Source organism: Carcharhinus amblyrhynchos, chromosome 4 (genome assembly GCF_965287045.1).
Source record: "Carcharhinus amblyrhynchos chromosome 4, sCarAmb.v2.hapA, whole genome shotgun sequence".
NCBI lineage: Eukaryota > Metazoa > Chordata > Chondrichthyes > Carcharhiniformes > Carcharhinidae > Carcharhinus > Carcharhinus amblyrhynchos.
The window spans coordinates 50743695-50754250 of NC_137327.1; the positions used below are offsets into that span (position 1 = coordinate 50743695).

A 10556-nucleotide genomic window follows, 5' to 3' on the forward strand; every position below is an offset into this window, starting at 1 on the left:
TGAACTGATTCAAAAAGTAAAAAAAAGTCCTTACCGATGATGATTTGTTAAATGCAATTGTCACAGGGTCTGCCAGATTAACAATGTTTATATTTCCCACTCGAATTCCAGTTGCATAATTTAAAATCGTGCTCTTATTTTGATCCTGCAAAGACACAAATATAGATTTTACCAGAATTTCCATTGAAGAGCAAAGGAAAAATGTAATGGACCCATGGGAGTAGGTTATAGTGATACTTCCACAGCTTAGTTGGGGTATTGTCGGCCATGCAGCATTGATTAGAAGACAGACATCTGAAACTGGAAGGGAGGCAAGGACAGAAATATTGAATCCCCTGATCCTGTTTGTGGAGTTGAAACTGCAATGTTTAGGGCTGAGTCGTAGAGAAGGTTGGAGATGAACAAACATGAGACATAGGTGCAGCTCAACATTCCTCCTTCCTTTATACTACATATTATTGACTGATTCACAACCATGCACACTTCAGCAGTTTTATGCCAAATGTTTGAAAAATGAGTTGGCCTGTAGACACTGGCATAATATATTTCCACTTTTCTGGGTTGAAATTGGACTTTGCAGCGCCTGTTTTTGGCCATTATGAGGAATCTGAAACTATGTCTGTAACGTGCACCCTCATTGCTAATAGGAAGAGAAATAGATGCCATCTTCATAAAAGAGTTTTTGTGCACCCAATGATTGCCCACGCCATAAAGAGCTGGCAGATTTCATTGTCAATCAGTGTGTAGCACTGCCATGTTGGAGCCACACAGAACAATGTACACCATTGCTGGAATTTGCCAGTCCTTCCTGCGACAGGCTTTCCAGTGACAGAGGTGGCTTGGCATTTGGGTCGCTTTAGGGTCATCCAGGCCTGCTGAAATCAATGGCAATTTGCATTGCTCGCCCACCTTGCTACCAGGGTACCTGCAGCAGGGCCTGGCTTTGGTGGGACTGGAAGATTCCATCAGTGGGAAGGGCTGGAAAATCTCTCTCCATATCACACACTGAAAACAATGTTAAAAACACAGGAAGGGCCCCCACCTGAGTTACTTAAAAAGATCATGAATTGCTTCTGGGTTCATTGTTGGATTATTTCTTCTGGCTGCTGCTACAAGTTAGTGCATTTTGAGTACCTTTCTACACTTGTTAATAAATTCAGTTAGCTACAGAGTGTGCTCTGGCTGCTATTGTAACTTTTAGTTTTGGTGAGTTAAAGGCTTGTGCATTAATCAGTTGCATCCAGATGAAGATGGCTTAATAAGGTTTCATCTTGACCTTGAGCATGACTAGGAGAATAAATAGAGGCCACATGGAGCAGGACAAGCTATGAGAAAAGGGAGGGGGAGGAAAGGGGTTTCAGAAATAGACCATATCTACAAAAAAGGTTTAGGGAACAATTTTCATCTGAACTTCAGTGATGACCAATGCTTGAGACATTTGTACTTCACTAGAGAGGCCATGACTAAAATCTACCAACTGCTGTAGTCACAACCCAAATCTCAGAGCAAGGCAGAGATAGCATTGACTGTAGCTGTCAAGGTAATTATGCCCTGAACTCATACATGTCTGGCTTCTTTCAGATTGCTGGAAAGGTAAGCAACATCTTGCAGTAGTACATCACTTCATATGGGAGATCACTGAGGCTCTGTATACAAAAAGAGACAATTTCATCCCAGCCCCTCTTGTGGATTGAGCTGAAAGGTTTGCATGGATTACAGGCTTCCCCATATTGCAGGGTACCACTGAATGCAAGGATATTGCTTTGTATACGCCATGTGGAAATTCAGACAAATACCTGAACTGAAAAAGTGATTCCACGCCCTCATTGTAGATCTAGCGTGTGACCACATGTAACATATCTTTCAGGTGAATGCCCATTATCCTGCCAGCAATCATGATGTAATCATTCCCTGGCAGTCTCTGGTGCTATTTCAATCATGTTGGCAAAACAAAAGGCTGGCTGTACAGCAACAAGCTTTACCTACTCATGCTATGGCTCATGACTCCAGTCTGGAATTCCCACACATGTGCACAGCAGGCATTCAGAGAGAATGGTGCTGTTATTCTTGTGGAGCAGACCATTGCTGGCCTGCAATGTTTCCATTGTCTGAACTGTTCTGGAGGACAGAACAGCTGAGCAGGTCTCAAGATTTCTCCTGGCCTGTTGTATACTGCATAACCTCTTCAGCATGAAATCTTGACAACAGTTATCAGGCAGAAAACTGAGGAACAGGACATGTGAATGAGGAGGAAGAAGAGGATGATAAAGAAGGGAGACTGTTAGTCATGTACACCCTACTGTCCAGCTGTATGTGAACAAATAATTTACAATTAAGGCCAGTAACCTCAACCCAAATTTCCCATTCACCAGCAGTCCCAGATTTGTTTCCTCCATCACTGACTATCATGTTATCCAGGCATCTGCAAAGGCACTGGCAGAGTACCAGGTGTGGAAGAACAAGAAAAGTCATCCTGAGAGAGATGGCAGTTTTGTGCACCATTGGGTCACTGCCCCAGGATGGTGCCTTAGTAATGCAGTAATCTGTTCAAGGTGAACTTGCTGGAAGCTGTGATTATCTGGAGCTCCCCTTTGCGCACTGTAATTCAGAGCAGATTTGTCAGCAGTTTGAACCTTCTTGGGTGGATATGACTTCAGCTGCAATAGAAGCAGAAATATTATCTATCACACACTGGATCATGGTTGGCTCCATCAGTGTATTAATGAAAATGACTACCCGTTCCATATCGGAAAGGATAGGCTCCAAAGTTTGTGCAACGTCCTGTGACAAATTGAAGCTGGATTTCTCCGTAATCATTGACATTGACTGCTGGCTTTTTGGCAGGCTCCTCAATGCATCAGGCCTGTACATCCATCTGCCTTCTTCTCCTCCCTTCCTTTGAATTTCTGTTTCCTCGTCTTGTGAGTCATCTTCTCCTGTATGAAAGGTGAAAGTGTGTTAGTGACAAAAGTTCAATATGTTTGATTGATGTGGCTGTCATGGTTGAATAGCTGCCAATGTGTACAAACTGTGAAGATTGCAATAGTGTGATGTGTGAGTGGGTGGGGTAAAGCATATGAAAGTCAAGTCTGACTCCAGACTGATGTGGAGGTGCTGGCGTTGGACTGGGGTAAACACAGTAAGAAGTCTGACAACACCAGGTTTAAGTCCAACCAATTTATTTGATAGTAAACTCACAAGCTTTCAAGGCTTCCCTCTTCATCTGTAAACTGTCTGTGCTGTTATATGCTCTGTCTGAGGCCAGTACGCTCCATTCACCTGATGAAGACGGAAACCTCGAAAGCTTGTGAGTTTACTATCAAATAAATCGGTTGGACTTAAACCTGGTGTTGTCAGATTTCTTACTGTCCAGACTGATAATTCTCATTGGTTGATGTGAGCTGTGGCTGAGGCTATTGCTGCAGTTAGCAACATATGCCATTTGAAGATGCATCAACACTGAACTTGACCACTCATGAGATCATCAAACTTCACTGCATCCAAGTCCTTGGGCCTTGACTCCTGGCATTGAATGTATCTCCTGCCACTGTCTTCAGGGCACCTCTCCTTCTTCTTCCATCAAGATTTTCAGTGCAGCATCTGAAAACATGATTCATGCTGTCTCCCTGGATCAGTTATTGTTGACTCTTCCACAACACAATGTTCAAAATGATCTCAGTACCACCTTGAGCCAAATTGCACCTCCCCTTTACGAGGTAGAGGGCTGGCTTTAGATGGTACTAAGCACTCATGGTACTGAGTGTCTTGTTGGTGCAGCCAGTAAGCAGAAGGGGGAGCATTGTCTGCATGTAGCAGCCATGGGAATGAGCAGGAATCACCAAGCTGTTGTCCTGTCTGCATGTTAATAATGGACATGTGTTAATCACATGTCACAATTCCTGCACACGTGCTTGTGAGTCAACACATTCTATCTGTGCAGGTATGATCCAAATACTTTTCTGAAGCCTTTGCACTAGGATTTAATCCATTGCTTTCTGGAAAGACAAACTCCAACCCTCAGATACAAGCTGGATTCTGATTGAGTTAAGAACACCTTGTATTTTGGAGCATTCTTGTCTACATGAAAATAAAGGGTTATCATGTGCCTAAAATGACAGCCTGACAATATATGGCTTTTGATTACAAATGTCGTTGGGACATTTTTTACACATGAAAGGGGCAATATAAATGAATCTGTTGTTGTTGAATTCTGTTATATGTTGGAAATGTTAAGTTTGAGTTTATCTCTGGCTGTTGTCCATTGGAAAGCTGATGTACTATTTGCTCTACTGGCCCTCTGGAAAATCCTGAAACAAAAATATCTGATTTGTTTTAAACAGAGATTGTAATTTTTATCTCATTTCCTTGCCCCAGTGTAGTTTTTCCTCTTTTACGGACATGTTATCCTCATCAGTTAAGAAGGTGTACTAACCTAGCACACAGATAAATCAATGGTCAATCCAACAGCTCAACACAGCAAGAGATCAACAACTGTTTAAATAATACACACAAAGAACTAAAGATATATCATTGCTTAAAGTACTCAATGAGTGTTGAAGGGAGATTTAAAGAATAGATTTAGAAGGAATAATATCATGGCTTTAGATGCCTGTACAACAATTTATATTCGTAGGTACCTATACAGCAATTTATATCCGTAGGGATTAATAGTATATAATAAACATGTATGAATTTAGTGTTATACGATCACAGGCATGTTAAGGTCCACCATGTTAACAGGAGTTCAGAATATCAAAACAACACAAAATGGATACTAGCTGGGTTAGCCACATTCCTGAACACAATTAGCTGGGATAATCACAAGATTGTATACAACAGCAGGGACAGCTGCTTCTCTTATCCGTTTTTGGATACACAAAAACAAGTTTAATCATATGCCTGCTATTTAAGGGAGTAAATTCATTCATGTGTAGCTACGCTGGGGCAGTCTCCCAGGCCCATAGGATTGTAAGCTCAAAGGCTCAAAATGAGAGAAAAGAAGGTAACATTAATAAGAATCATGGAATGAGAATCATGTCCATGAGATCACGAGCTGAATTTACACAAGCTCACCTTAATGCCTCTTTCATTGGATATGTGACTAATGTATATAATTTGTAATCAATATTATTGGATAAGGTCCTGCCGTGATGGGCTGTGTAGATGTTTGAAAAATGTGTAAGAGTGGATGTTTTTCCTTTGTTCGTTGGAGAGAGGCACTGGGCTTTAATAGAAACATCTCCCTGCTGGTGAAAATAAACCGTTTGATGCGAGGGCCAACCCTGAGCATTGATGATTTCTTTGAGATTTTCTCCCATTAACAATGGGTAACATGCAGCAAGTGAAATCATTACTGACATCTTTTTCAGCATTGTCACATATTTTTACTACTGTTTAATAAAATCCAACATCTCATTACACACCTTGAGAAAAGCAGCTGTGATTATGTTACCTGGAAAAGTGTTGCATTCTTGAATACAAGAAATATGATTCGAAGTGCAGTGGCATTAAAGTCGTTGTCAATGATGTTGACATTGTCTAGGAGAGTTGGCGGCAAGTTGATCTCAACCTGGAGGTCAGATGTAGAGATATTCACCTTAAAAGTAAAAAAATGTAAAAGGTTTGATTATTTGATAACAATCTGCAATAACGTTTCCCTTTTTATGTTCGGGAGTAACAAGTTCAATGAATCTGAGTGGGAAAGAAGCCACAAAGTTCTAGGTTCAAGTCCCACTCCAGGGCTTGAGCACAAAACCCAAGGCTGATGCTCCAGTGCAGTACAGAGAGAGTGCTGCACTGTCATTCAGCTGAGATGTTAAATTGAAGTCCCACCTGTCTGCTTGGGTTGATGTAAAAGAACCCAAGGCACAATTTCGAAGAAGACCAGGTGAGCTGAACTTCAATCAAAATCACCGAAACAGAATATGTACTCATTATCACATTGCTTTGTGTGAGAGCTTGCTGTGCACAATTCGATTCCGTGTTTCCAATATTACAACAGATCTACATTTCAAAAATGCGTCAACGACTGTAAAATGTTCTGTGACATCTTGTGGTGCTGAAAAGTGCTGTATAAATGCTAATTTTTCTTTTTTTTAGAGATGTGGTTACCTTTAATAAAAAATATGAACATTTACTGTATGGATTATTTATCAGCCCCCATAGCAATCAGTGTTTCAAAGCTTGAAGACAGAGGAATGATTGCAGCCATTGCAGTGAAGTGAAGGAGGAAGCAGCAAATGAAACAAAAACAGAAAACGCTGGAAAATCTCAGCAGGTAATACAGCATCTGTGGAGAGAGTGTAGAGACAGTGTTCTGAGTCTGGATAACCCTTTGTTAAAGCTGAGAGCAAAGAAAATCAGATAAGATTTTTACCTCAAAGAGGAGGTAAAGGGGCAGGTGTTGCACCTTCTACAACTGATTGGAAAGGTGGGCAGGAGGTGAGGTATTGGGCATGATGAAGGAGCGGATTGGGATGTCCTGGATAGAATGGTCCCTGCAGAATGCTTACATGGGGAATGAGGGGAAAATGTGTTGAGTAGTGGCATCATGTTGGCGTTAGCAGAAATGGCAGACTATGGTCCTTTGAATGCAGAGGCTGGTGGGGGGAAAAGTGAGGACAAGGGGGACCCTATCCTGGTTCTGGGAGGGAGGGAAGGGGGTGAGAGCAGTGGCTTGGGGAATGAGTTGGACACAGCTAAGAGCCCTGTCAACCACAGTGGGTGGAAAACCATGACTGAGGAAGAAGGGAGACATATTGGCAAAGCTATTTTAGGAACTGGCATCATTTGAATAGATGCAGCAGAGGAGAAGGAACTGGGAGAATGGGAGGGAGTTCTTACAGGATGTGGGGTATGGAGAGCTGTAGTCAAGGTAGTTGTGGGATTCGGTGGGCCTGTAATGGATACTGGTGGATAGTCTATCACCAGAAGTGGAGACAGAGAGGTCAAGGAAGGGAAGAGAAGTGTCAGAGATGGATCATGTGAAGGTGATAGAGGGGTGGCAATTGGAGGTGAAATTGATGAATTTTCCCAGGTCCAGGTGAGAGCATGAAGTGGCACTGAAAGAGTCATCAATGTACTGATGAAGGAGTTGTGGGAGAAGGCTGAAGTAAGACTGGAACAGGGAATACTCCACATAACCCATAAAGAGACAGGCTTAACTGGGACATATACTGGTGCCCATAGCCACATCATTTGTTTGGAAGAAGTGAGATAAGTTAAAGAAGAAATTGTTGAGTGAGAGAACAAATTCAGCCAGGCAGACGAGAGTGGTGGTGGCTGGGAATTGTTCATCCATGGTGAGGAGTTGGTTGTTTGGGTCAGGGAACTGGAAATTGTTGACATGGCATAGCGCATTGGAGGAATCACGGATATAGATGGGAAGGGACTGGACAACAGGAGAGAGACTGGAGTCAAGATAGGAGGAAATGAGTTTGATGGGGCAGGAACAGGCTGACATGATGGGCCTACCGGGGCAGTCCTGTTTGTGGATTTTGGGGAGAAGGCAGAAGCGGGCTGTCCGGGATTGGGAGACAATGAGGTTGGAAACTGTGGAAGGAAGATCTCTGGAAGAGATGAGGTCATTGACAGTCCTAGAAACAATGGCCTGATGTTTGGTCCATGAGAAGATAAGAGGAAGCATCTGAGAGTTGACAAAGTCAGGATTGGACCTGAGAAAGTGGAGTGCAGCAAGTTTGAAAGGAGACAAGTTAGCATGGCTGAGGGGAGCAGAGAAATTGAGATGGCTGATGTCACACAGACTGTTCTTGATGAAAAGATGAAAAGTTGGTAAGAGGCCAGAGAGAGAGCCCAGGGGGAGGGAGAATGCTGGAGTGGGTGAAAGGATCTGCGGAACAGGAGGAGGTCTTTTGTCCAAAGAAGTGAGCATGGAGCTGAAGGTGGCAGAAGAAGAGTTCGGCATCGTGTTGAGCCTGAAATTTGTTGAGATGAGGACATAGGAGTACAAAGCCGAATCTTTGCTGAGTACAGCATGCTCAGCCTCAGAGAGGGGATGGTTAGAAGGTACAGTGAATAAGCAGCAAGTGCTGGGGTTAAGAAGGATGAGATTCAAGGGATGGGAAAGGATAGGGTATCCTGAATTGGTATTGGTATCAATGAGCTTGCATTTTTAACACCTAAAAGGAAGAGAAAAAGTTTCTTGTATATGCGTCGATGAGATGAAGTATGAAGTGAAGCTGGGGACCAGGACAGCTTTGAGATAGAGGGTTGTGAGTGCTGCTGGAGAGAGATATCAAGAGCTGAGGTATGGCGGCGCAGTATGCTCCCCTCCACCTTCACCCCATTTCCATTTATTTTATTTCATTTCCTCTTTTCATCTCTTTCATGCATTTTTATCACTTACCTTTATTTTTCCAGTTCTCCAATCTCACTCTCCATCTTGTCTCCAAACACCCTCACCCCCATTCCACCTTCAGGGCAACTATCACATTCCTCAGGTTGTCCCTTAACGATCTATCTCCCAAAGCCGGAGAGCATGTGCAGTCGGGACTAAGTTGGAAACCAGCGGGAAGACAGATAAGTGCTTTTAATCTGTTTCTAATCTTATTTAAATGTCGCTATTGGGCTCGGAACTGAATTCTCCAGGCCCAATATTATCTCCCACCCCACCAGGAGTGCTTCGCTCCGGCGGGGTTCAGGCTGGCTTTTCACTTTTGGGGAACTAGCGGGACAACCCCGCTGGAGTGAAGGGGGCAATTGGGGCCCCCCAGGGGGTCGGGCGTTGGGAGGTGGTGCCTCCTTGATATGGGCACCCTGGCAGTGCCAGCCTGTGTTCCCTGGCACTGCCCAAGGGGAAACGTGCCCATGCCCAGGGGGCACCTTGGCACTGCAGACTGCCCACTGGCATTGGGCAGTGCCAATAACATGGTGCCCAGGGGCAATTGGTGGGGGTGTGGTATCCCGCTGCCACTCTGCATTGGGGTCAGTCAGGGCTGAAGGGACACCAGCGATCAGGAGGGGGAGTAGTCTGCCAGAGAGGGGGGTGGGTCTGCCTCCCGTGGGGTGAGGGGAGGCAGTGAGGGGGAGATTACAGTGCTCTGGGACACTGGGGGCAGTTAGGTCTGGCTTGGGATTGACCATGATCGGGCCATGGGGGGTGCTGGAGGGGTCGCACTGCGAGGGTCCTGGGCTGGCCAGCAAAGCGTAATCTGACGGATCGAGGCCACGGCGCATGTGCAGAGTTCTGGAACTGTCAGGCTTCAGCGTGAATAGGCCCCAACTCCCCTGGGTTTTTAATGATATTCACAGTTGTGACCTCTCCATTGACAGAGTGTAGGAGATCCAAACTCCCACTGAAAAAACAATCATAATTTCCACTATTTTTTCTGCAATTCAGCACTTCGAATTTTTGGGGGAGAATCAGGCCCTAAGTGTGTAAGAATGTGTGTGTGTGTGTGTGTGTGTGTGTGTGTGTGTGTGTGTGTGTGTGTGTGTGTGTGTGTGTGTGTGTGTGTGTGTGTGTGTGTGTGAGAATGTGGCTGTGTGAGTGTGAGACTGTGTGTGTGTGTGTGTGTGTGCATGTGTGGGCGTGTGTGTATGTGTGTGTGTGTGTGTGTGTGTGTGTGAGAGAGAGAGAGAATGTGGCTGTGTGAGTGTGAGAGTGTGTATGTGTGTGTGCATGTGTGGGCTTGTGTGTGTGTGTGTGTGCGCGTGCATGCGTGTCTGAGTGTGTGTCTGAGCGTGAGTGTGTGCGTAGTAGGGGGGGTGCGGGTGGTTGTGTGTATGGGTGGGAGGGGTGATCATTAGTGCCAATGGTGGTGATGGAGCACAAATCCAGTGAACGTTGCTCATTCAAATTGGGAGCAATAATGAAAAGAAACTGCAGTGATAGGAGGCAGTGAGGCCACAGATACTCCTCCTGCCTCCAGAACTCAAACTGGGACACACAGAACTGGGTTTTACAGCCTCATTCGAGCGAGACTGGACATTCCCACTCAAGGTCAATGGAAATTTCTACTGTCTGCCCTTCGCCCACTTTGTTTCCGTGGCAGGCAGGGCAGTAGAATTCTGCCCACACTCTCCATATTTCCAACTGGATCACAACAATTCCAAACACACTCACCAAGTCCGAATTAGGAAACTGGATTCCTGTGAAACTCCCAGGATTTATTTTTTTAATGTAAAATATTATATTTTCTGTTTCACCAACTTGTGTTTCCCCTTCACAATCTCTATACATTAATTTATTTTCCAGAATTGAACTGATCGATGCTCTGTAAAAGATTGAGAGTGAAAGAATATTACTGTCATGGAAACAGTCAACAAGAGACGGCAACAGTTAACTTTGCTAAATCAGGACCAATCATTTTACACAGTGTACTGGTCTGAGGCCTGCAATGTACCCAAGCTGCCTCACCGTGTGCTGGTTAGGGAGAGGACTAAAGTTGTGAATGAGATTCATTCCGTTCATTGTCTTTAATGGAAACGTGGCAGCTTCCCATGATCCAGCTGCATTTAGTGCATAGTTGGCTGCATGAGGGTGCGTGCCTGATTAAAGTACATTCTCATATTGGCAGCCGGCTGCTCCTAACATC

At 44.4% G+C, this 10556-nt stretch overlaps 1 long non-coding RNA gene across 1 annotated transcript; it reads right to left on the reverse strand.

Moving 5' to 3' along the window:
• Window positions 1-40: 40 nt before the first annotated feature.
• LOC145342582 (uncharacterized) lies at window positions 41-10229 on the reverse strand. The gene is made up of 3 exons (XR_013886569.1): window positions 10085-10229; window positions 5453-5596; window positions 41-145 (listed from the first exon to the last, which is right to left on the reverse strand). It is a non-coding gene; the product is annotated as an uncharacterized LOC145342582 (long non-coding RNA).
• Window positions 10230-10556: the final 327 nt, after the last annotated feature.